At 46.8% G+C, this 9096-nt stretch overlaps 1 pseudogene; it reads left to right on the plus strand.

The window, feature by feature from the left end:
* Positions 1 to 1297: 1297 nt before the first annotated feature.
* The window catches only part of LOC119102875 (homeobox protein orthopedia-like), an 87663-nt pseudogene continuing 79864 nt past the window's right edge, over positions 1298 to 9096 (plus strand).

Below are 9096 nucleotides of genomic sequence, written 5' to 3' on the forward strand. Positions count from 1 at the left end.
AGTTCAAATTGTAGTGTCTTAGGCAAATCACGTCTTGGAAAATATCTTGCAAACCAGTACGCAACGCTTTATGCAGCACAGCTTTCAAGCAATAGCGCTTCTTGTCCCTGATAGCTGCAAGAAGATGCGACTTGTGGCTGCAAAGATCAAAGCTTCTAAAGCGTTGACGGCTAAGCGGGGTCGTGATGGGCCGCTCAAGATGAAAATGTTGTTGGACCTAAACTGACCTCTGCAGTCGGCGCGCCCTGAAACACCATGAGCTGAACAGGCTATCATGGCTTAAGTAACAGACGCTCGGCTGCCGGCTTCGCTCGTAATCATGGCTTGTGGATGAATGCTGGATGACATACAGATGTTATAAAAGGTACATCTCCAGTTCTCTGAACAATACTCTACGGATGTCCATTCCCAAACTGCATTAAGGAAAAATCGGGCAGAAATCACCGTAGGGAAGTGGTATGTCAACCAGAGCTCACGCCCCCATCCATGCAAAGACAGCTGGCATCGACTCATTAGTAGGCCGTTGTCATCACGACATCCATTCGTGGGCTGAATATTTGTCTCCGCGGACCGATCTTTTATCGAAAGCACACCCGGGAGAAATCGGTCGCGAATATGGACCGAGAAAAGCGAGAAATTTTCGCGCGATAATAATCGCAGTATGCTGCAGCTGTTTTCAGCTTTTCTACGCATAGATCGGCAACATGCTTACCTTATCTAACGTTGACCTTGCCTGTAAGACTCCGACAGCTCTGATAAGATGGTCATGCTGTTTCCATCCGCATATCTTTCGAAAACCTACATCTTTCATCTCCGCACTATACCGAGCGACAGAGCTCCGCCGCTAATGCATTTGAGTAAAACTGGGAAACTTGGTCCGCGAAATGCAGAAAATTTATACCTGAAACCTGTCGCTGCGCTGGGCACATACTTAAACATAACATTGGTAATATCATGTCCATTTCTTACCAAATATCATCCTGTGAGCAGGTATATACGTTATGCTTTTGTCATGCCAACTTCCTCAGATGCTATGCCATTTTGAAAATAAGGATAGGGTTTTTGATAGCATAGTACAGGCAGATCGGAACTGACAAAAATAGGCTACAGTGCGCGAAGTACGTGGTGGCCCAGATAAAGGCTAACCGACGATCCCATTATGAATGACGAGCGTGTCTGTCGCACAATCGTGACTGTGGTGGTATTCGACTGTCAATGCCATGGTAAAACACAGTCAGCGACACTGTAGCAGTGATCAAAAATCACACATCCGCCAAATCGTGAGGGAGTACAAAAGATGATCCAGGTGGGCACCCTGGTGGTCCAAGATGCGCAACAGCTGAACCTGCCGCAGGTGGTCGATCGGCTGTTCGATCTTGTCGAAGGTGATGCGTCGCATCTCAAGTCCGAAGGTGGCCTTGACCTCCTGAAGGTTCGCTGGATTGTTCACGTGGTCGTGGGTATTGAGGTCCCTTCCATAGTATGGTGTCCATAGCCGACAGGTCGGGCGAGTAGGAAGTCATAGCACGACACTTTAAAGTCGATGTGCATTCTAGGGAAATGCTCCTCCAACCAATGCAGTGAAATTCGTGCCATGTGCGGTGTAACCCTGTTCTGATGGAGGCACTCGTCATCATGACCGACCTGGTGAGGATCCCAAGACTACCCAGATGGGTATCAGAGCGGTGGCGATGTATCCCTCTGAGGTAGTTTTGGCAGGGTTCTCATTCTCGTCCAGGGGCATCTTCTGAGTCACGATTTGACAAATATGAAAGCGCAGATGATTGCTGGTGTTTTGATCATGTTTTGCTACTGTAGACCACTGCAGATCATGTAGATCACTTCAGGGTCACCACAGTCTTGATTGTGCGAGGAACACATTTGCACCGTTGAGTAACGCATGGGCTAGCTTTCATCTGGACCACGCCGATGGGCGGGAAATATAGACACAGCCTGTCTATTTGTGTTACCTTCCGACGACTTATTTGCGAATTTGACATTGTTATGCTGTTCAGGCGAAAACTGACGGCAAAATCTGGAGACCTCACCCAACGCACCGGGCAGCGAATCTCACGGAAAAGAAGGGATGTTTTAACACGACTTCGCTCACCCGACAGGCGACAAGGAGCGCAAGTGCACTCACAGAACACAGTCATAATGCGTATGATGGAGCGACCATGAGCTTTTATTAAATGTCTAATCCGAGCCTTTTGTTTCGATGTATTTCTGGGATGTTCACGCTGAGCGCTGTTTGAAGATGATGTCAGAAGTGAATGCCTTCAGCTCCGAGGTTTTCAGCATAAGTCGAAAGCTCTTGCGTTGAGTTAATCATCTTCAATACAGGGGTAAAAAAGACTACCAATTTACAGGATATGATCGGTGACAAAAATGAACACGTTTGCGAGTTATTTTGTGACAAAATGCGAGAAGAAATCACAACTACAACACGCCATACCCATTAAAGGAAACTCAAAGCTTAGTATTGGTACGTACTCACTAACGCTTACAGGGTGAGCTTGTGTGGAGCACATGCCGAAACATTGACGTTTCACTGTAACAGCAGGTTGAGGAGCCACAGAATGCCTCCAAATGTGATAGCTTGAATCAGGATAACTTTTTGACAAGTGTTAGAGATGTACTGCAAACTATGCTATGTCACAGATGAGTGGTAGCACTGATTTTGTTTGGCGAGCTCGGCGGGCTTTATTTTAGACACTGCAGCTATAAACATAGCCTATGACTGTGATGTGAAATACAACAGAAATTCTCAGCCTTAATGTAAAGCGGTTTATAGAATCAAAACGAGTGTTAAACCAATAACAAAGCGGGAAGAGGCATTTTTTGGATGAATAAACTCTGCAAGACCTCTTTCTCCAACACTGGTATTGCCCTGTGTGTGGTGACATAGAGCATGGGGTGTGTTATGTGCCATTCATGGTTGTGATAAGGCCGCTCACCAAACATGTTCTCGCCTTTCTTCGTATATTTGAAGTCTTATGTTTAAACAAAATGTACGCGCTCACCGGCCTTAAGGGGACATTGCATATTCGTGGGACTTTGAACTGAAATAGCCATCTTTAAGACCATTCGGTGCGGTTTGCAGTGCTGCTCTTCTTAAGACCTAAACCTCCCTAGCTTCTGAAAACACGCCTGCTAAAATGCTCGGACTATTTCGAGGGGGGGGGGGGCGAACTATCTCAAGATTACGCAGGCACCTACGAACCCACAATAACATAATTCAAATCCTGTCATTCGATTAGCCATGCGGTGATCTAGGCCCATACACATGTAATTGTCTAGTCGTTCATATGTGGCGTTCGTGAGTACGGTTTCCAGATATAAGGACCGTCAATCGGCTCTTAATCAAGGTTGTGCAAGGTACATTGACGTAATCAAACAACGACGCAATAGGGAGCATGTTCGCTAAACAGAGAAATTTTGCTGCCTGGAACAATCTTTTCCTAGAAATATTCCAAAAGTAATCTTATTTCATCTTAGCTAATGCTTTATTCAATATCTTCAAATGTGGAAGATTCCATTTAACCACTGCCTTCTCAGTAAGTTGAAGGTCTGCACTTCAACATAAGAACTTCAAACTCAGCGCTGGTTACGTGGGTCCTGACCCCATTATCCGATCTACAATTACGGCTCAATGGCAGAGTTTGTTTGCGAGAGCATAACGTGCCGCTATGCTCGACCCGGTTCGTCCTGCCTCCTGATGTCCAGGAGTGAAAGTGCCAGCGTCCTCCGCTTGCCTCTGCAGCCACAGCTCAGGTATCCAAAAACTACAATCCTCCTGGATCAGCAGGGCTTTTGACACTATTATCTTAACAAACTGACGATTGGCTACGTTATTCTAGCTAGCCAGCTCTTCACGACATGAACACAACCAACTGCGCACATCCTTACGCTGAACCCGAAGCATTACCGCGCGGCGGGCATTTACGCCCATCTGCCTCGAATGACACGACGCTTTAAAACGCTGCGTAGTAAGCTGATAACATTTCCCGTGAGATGCCGCGGCCGTCTGAGATTCTTACAACTAGTAATAAACCTATTTATCTGGTATTTTATATCATTTAGCATGTGAAGTGAGTCTTGGCTGACAAATCTGCGAAAGACACTGATCTGAGAGGCCTTGGAAAAGCACTGTGTCACCACTACTCTGTGACGTCAGCACTGATGCAGTATAGGTTGTTTTTTTCTGGTACCTGCTAAAAATATCCTGATTAAAGCTATTACGTTCGGCAGGATATTATGGCTCAACTTGCTCATAGAGCGAAACGTTAACGTTTCGACATGTGCTCTACACATGCTCACGCTGCAAGCGTTAGCGAGTACAGGCCAATACCAACTTTTGAGTTTCAGCTGGCTGGGATGGTCTGTTGTGATGTGTTCTGTCTGTTGAAATTTGTTTTCATTTTTGCAGTTTTGTTTCCACTTGCATCGCAAAAGCCTCAGTTTTAGTCACCTACAATATCCGGTAAATAAGAAACTTTTTCCTCCCTGTTGATGCCACCAGACCTTTAACACAGCCGCTGCCACGGACCACAGGCTGTCTCCGCCAGGTACAAACAGAGAACGTCCAAAGCGACTTGAACCCACCCCGTCACGGGTGGGTGAATTGGGGAGCAGGTGCCTTAACCAACTGGGTTAGTGGGATAGACTGAAGTCATTTTGGGACGAGATGGTTTAAAGTTCGGCTGGACGGTATATCGCTTACCTGGTTGTGCTACAAAAAGCCGAAGAATGAAATCAACGTATTTTGTTCAATGCGTTTAAGAGTAAAAGGAATGTTGGGGTGGTGTTGGTCGATTTTTGGGCAGAAATCTGACGAGTACAACTTCCAAACGTCGAGTTTTCACAACCTAGCGATTGGTTTCTTGACAACGTTGCTTAACCAATGCCTCTGGTATTCTGAAGGTCAATATTTTCAACATGAAAACTCCCAACTTGAAGCATCATGAACCCAAGAGACCAAGGACTTTCTCGCTGATATCAACTTCCAATACGTGTCAAAGCATTGGTCACGCCAATGGTTAACGCGACCACTCGGTGAGAGAAAAGCCTTTGCTTATGGTTCTGTCTTTCCAGTTATTGACACGTCTGCTGGAAAGGTCGAACCAGCTCAGTTTCACTAATATATATATATATGTATATATATATATATATATATATATATATATATATATATATATATGCTAGATGTAGATATGTGTATAAATGGATCCTGGCAGAATGCAAACATGACATTTAGTTTTTAATTACCAGGCCACGTCATTCTGCATAAATCCGTCTTTTTTACGCCTCCGTCCATCTTCGGTGAACGAAAAAGAACAAGTTTCATCGAGCACATACGGTCGATTAACCACACTGTTTTTTCTACGTTTGCACACAACTCTAAGCTATCAGCAAAAACGCAGTTTTCTATTGACTTTAAGCGGAAGTTCCTCAGGAGTGAGACAATTTTGAAATCGACCACATGTTCCTGACAAGGTTTTATATTAACATCAAGAACATCAGTAAGAGAGGCCCGAACTCTGACAAATCATGTCTGAGAGGTAGGTAAGGTCAACGCTATTGGTTCAGCTGCCAACCAGATTTAGATAGTGACCCCTGCTGCAATAATTTTACATTACAAAGTTTTTTAATTAAAAAGCAAAACATAACGACTACATTAAACGGGATTTCCCAGAGCGCATCGAATGTGGTAGTTAATATTAATAAGCACTGCGAATGGAAAATTATTTTACTTGATATGCCAAATTGGTTGTCAGAGAACGTACATATACCAATGTGCTTGATTTTACTCCAATATTTGCATTTAACTACTTTGTTCGGAGCATGCGAGCCAAAAAGGATAGAGAAGGAGACCGATTTTCTTTCACGCTATTTTGAACATTGCGCGATCAGAAATTTTGTAAACATTTGATACAAGGATGTCGTCGGTCTGCTCTGAAGGGGTCAAGATGCCCATCGAGTTGGAGTGTATGCCTGACGCCGGATTTGGTGCCTCGGAAGCGGCCATGTCTTGATGATACTCAAACGTTGGCAAAATGATTTGAGTGTCATGTTGGCAAAACAAAAACGCGAGCGTGTCGTTTGCTTCCATGATGACAGGGAAGCGCGATATGATGAGAACTAAGCCTCGCAGGACCTCGCATGGGTGACGGGGTGCGATCTCTACCCGTATAGACCGTGACGTGACGTGTGTGTCGCACGCGCGCGAGGGACGTACCTGGTGATTTTTTATTTGTTATTTTTTGCCCGCGCTGCCTCGCACTTCATGACAAATGAATTATTCCTGTACAAGACATAATGCAGTGGCGCAACAAACAAGGACGGACAGGAGGGTGCGCACGATTTACACGACTCGGAAAATGTCGAGGGCTGCAAATAGTCGAGCGGTGGGATGTCACCTCAGTATTGCGCTCCGAGCAAGACACCTGTCAGCAGCTGACGGTGTAGGAGGCCGGGGCCATTGCCGTGACATTGGTCGCTGGCCGCCTTATATACGCGGTGGTGAACTTGACAGAAGCGTCTTAATCAATACAGATGTGGGATAACAGCAGCCTTTTTGTCACAGAAACGCAAATATTATAGGGAATGTTCTACATTTGAAGATATTGGAGCAAGCAACAGATGTGATGAAATATGCTTCTTACAGCTATTGGTATACATTTAAGTGGAAAGGACTGCCCCTGAAAACACAATTTCTCCATTTAGCAAATATGATCAACAATACGTTATTGTTTGAATGTGTCGTCGTACCTTGCAAAACATCGCTTGACCGCCGGCTCACTGCCGTTATATCTGGAAATCGTGCTCACGAACGACAGATATGAAGGACTCGACAATTATATTCTGCTTGGCCTTGATCTCCGCAAGGCCATTGGATTGACACGATTAAATGATGTTATTATGTCATCATGAATGCCAAGGTGGCTTTAAGAAGTCTGCACGAAATAGTCTGCGCAATTTTACGGGCGTTTGGCTCAGAAATTAAAGTGGCTTAGGTGAAGGACAGGAAGTTAGAAGTTTAGAAGTTTAGTTAGAAGGGCAGGGCCGTGAACTGCACCGAATGATCTTTAAGACGGCTACTTCAGTTGAAGTCGCATACAAATATAGATCTCTCCCCCTAAGGCACACTTCTTAAAATCATATTCCCATGTTACCATGTGCAGTAAAATGCTGGTGTTATGAGATTGGAAACTTTCTGAGGCCTTGTAACGTAAGTGCACAATTATCCAGCTTTGCAAACATTCTGCAATTCGTTGTCGCGTAACGAGTGCTTTTCGCTGTTGTTGATTATTTAATGAAAAATGACGTATATCATGGAGTGTCTTCTTATGGATGCTATGCTTATATACATGTGAACTTTTGGGGCAGTGGGCAATTCTACCTCTTCGAACGTAGATGCTCTCATAACAGGCAGATGGTGTGTGCTTTCATTCGTCTCCACTCAGTGAATAACAACAGGCAGGCAGTGGCCCGATCGGCCTGACCTCCGAGTTCTGCAGCCATTACTGAATGTACCCTGCGGCGAGCGTCTGACGAAAATTGCCTTTATCAGCAAACCAGCAATCGCCACGCTGCAGTTATTAGCGACGATCAGCTGGAGACGCTGTCTGTGTGGGCCAGATGCGTGGCTGCTCGCCTAGCGCCGCATTCGTGCTATTCTATCTATTCGGTTTGTCTACTCCAGTCTTGTTTGATGTTCAGCTTACGCCCTTTCCTCCACGAGGTCTGCTGGCCTCAACCTCGCACCCCATGGCCTGCCGTCGTCCAGTTTTATGACGCTGGTGGGCACGAATTAACAGTAGCAATTACTTGTTAAAATGCCCATAAAAATCGCCGGCGCTGTGAACACACTGGTGGCAAACATGCTCACCACCACGGTCGACGCTCGGTGCTCGCAGCAAAAACGTCAGCAGTCTCGGCCGCAGCAGACATATCTTGTGAAAGCGAGATGCTGGGCTTTGCTGGAGAAACAGGCTGCCGCTGAGCACTACGGCAATCAAACACCATCGATCTCTGCACCGATAAGGAAAGGAAATCTCCCCTACCCGAACAGCCGCGGTTTTCAACATCAAACAAACCATGCCCATCAACATCCCTGGCACATTATCGGGCATGCAAACCATGCCCCGACCATGAGCATACACCTGCCTGCCGGCGGCGCCTGGTGAGCGCCCTGTGAGCGCCCGGTGAGCGCCTCTGTGTCACGCGGACCAGCTCCCGCACCGGCGCTCCGGGCGGCCCGACTCCGGCGGCCGCTGTGCACGTGTCCGGCCCGGGGCGCCGCCGTTTTACGGTGTGCTAAGTGGCCGCGCATGCCGCACTGCTCGGAGGAATCCGGCGACGGTCGCCTGGCGCCTCGACCGCCCTCGACCTCGTCTCGACTCGACCACCATGGCGCGCCGGGCCGCCGCTGGTCGGATGACGGCAATGACTGAGTCCAGCCCGGCTTGTTTGGTGCGGGTGATATGGACAGATAAAAGCTTCCAATTGTTTTCTCATCACGCAAATATTACCCAAGACGCGCTTTGCGGAAAGTTAGTTTACTGGCCCAGACTCAGCAGTTTATTCGCTCCATCACATGTTCTTGGCTGTAGTGGCATCCCGACAGGAACATTAAGCGGCAGGCTGGGTGCATTTACACGATTAATGAGAGTCATTCCCAGAACTATAGACAGGACACAACCGGAGAGAGAGAGAGAGAGAGAGAGAGAGGAGAGAGAGAGAGAGGAGAGAGAGGAGGAGAGAGAGAGAGAGAGAGAGAGAGAGAGAGAGAGAGAGGAGGAGAGAGAGAGAGGAGAGGAGGAGAGAGAGAGGAGAGAGAGAGAGAGGGAGAGAGGAGAGAGAGGAGGAGGGAGAGAGGAGAGCGGAGAGAGAGAGAGAGGGGGGGGGGGGGGGGGAGAGAGACTTGCGCACAAGATTTGGGTGTGCAGGGACTCGCGATAGAAAGAGGGAAGAGATTTGCATCTCTGTGTCGGAAATTTGCGAAAAATTCTGCGATATGAAAATTTTCGGCCAACGTGAGGCGTACGAAGAAATGCACAATGAATATATGCCATCCGAAATTATGTCTGGTTA

The sequence above is a fragment of the Pollicipes pollicipes genome, unplaced genomic scaffold (genome assembly GCF_011947565.3).
Source record: "Pollicipes pollicipes isolate AB1234 unplaced genomic scaffold, Ppol_2.1 Scaffold_5724;HRSCAF=6776_pilon_pilon_pilon, whole genome shotgun sequence".
In the NCBI taxonomy this organism is placed as follows: Eukaryota; Metazoa; Arthropoda; class Thecostraca; order Pollicipedomorpha; family Pollicipedidae; genus Pollicipes; species Pollicipes pollicipes.